Raw genomic sequence first — 840 nt, 5'->3', positions numbered from 1 at the left:
ACATACTTTCTCTCTCCTCCACAACCCCATATTTTTTTGGTAAAACAACCCCCCCCGTGGGTCCTGAGACGGGGCTGGGATCCTAAATGGAAGTCGGTCAACTGATGGGTCCCACCGTGAGAGAAAGTCTAAGCCATTAACTCACGATGATTGATTGCCAAATTTGTATTTGTCTAGAGTCCAGAGTCCAGAGTTGGGCACAAGTCAGACTTAATAGATTCCATTCTAAACTACCCACTAAGTTGAAAGCATCGGATGTATTCTTCTGACCGTTGAAAAGGAAATGGCAGTAGAGTCGTTTTCACATTTGAATTCACAATCTCAGGTTAGAATGGGAGAAGGCTTTTTGTATCTTTTGACTGCTTGGAATGATGACTCTTGCGCTGTTGTTTTTGTACTTTGGTCTCCATTCCCGAAGAAGATGATGCAGAAGTAGCAGGAGAAGAAGAGAAACGTGAAAGGGAGACGAAGCTTTGAACAACAATTCATTGAGACCACTAAAACGTTTCCTCCTCGGCTTTCTAGGTTTTTCTACTTGTTTTTTCCTTAAGTAATTTTCTTGTTCAGTTTCATGGATTGATCTTTCAATGTTTCGCTCATTAATAATCTCCATTGAATTGTGGTTCCATTTCATTATTTATACTAGAACTGAGGATTCCAGTGGATCTAAATTTAAGCTAATGACATTTGAAATTGCTTTAGTTCCTCTACCTTTTGTAGTGAATATGTGTTAAAATTGGACACGAGATATTATTTTGAGAATGTGTATGAGATGATCTCGATCAGAGGTTCTGATATTTCTCTCTCAATCCATGGTTGTATTCGATTTTTTTTTTTTTT

General features: G+C 38.5%; 1 protein-coding gene across 1 annotated transcript in view; it reads left to right on the top strand.

The window, feature by feature from the left end:
- The first annotated feature begins 263 nt into the window (after positions 1 to 263).
- Positions 264 to 840, top strand: part of LOC122093494 (putative serine/threonine-protein kinase) — a 13,819-nt gene continuing 13,242 nt past the window's right edge. The window contains exon 1 of the mRNA XM_042663838.1: positions 264 to 525. The gene's annotated coding sequence lies outside the window, so the exon portion shown is untranslated. The remainder of the gene's footprint in view (positions 526 to 840) is intronic.

This window comes from Macadamia integrifolia, chromosome 11 (assembly GCF_013358625.1).
Source record: "Macadamia integrifolia cultivar HAES 741 chromosome 11, SCU_Mint_v3, whole genome shotgun sequence".
Classification (NCBI taxonomy): Eukaryota; Viridiplantae; Streptophyta; class Magnoliopsida; order Proteales; family Proteaceae; genus Macadamia; species Macadamia integrifolia.
The sequence above is the reverse complement of the archived record's forward strand: the minus strand, read 5'-3'. Positions and strand labels throughout refer to the sequence as shown.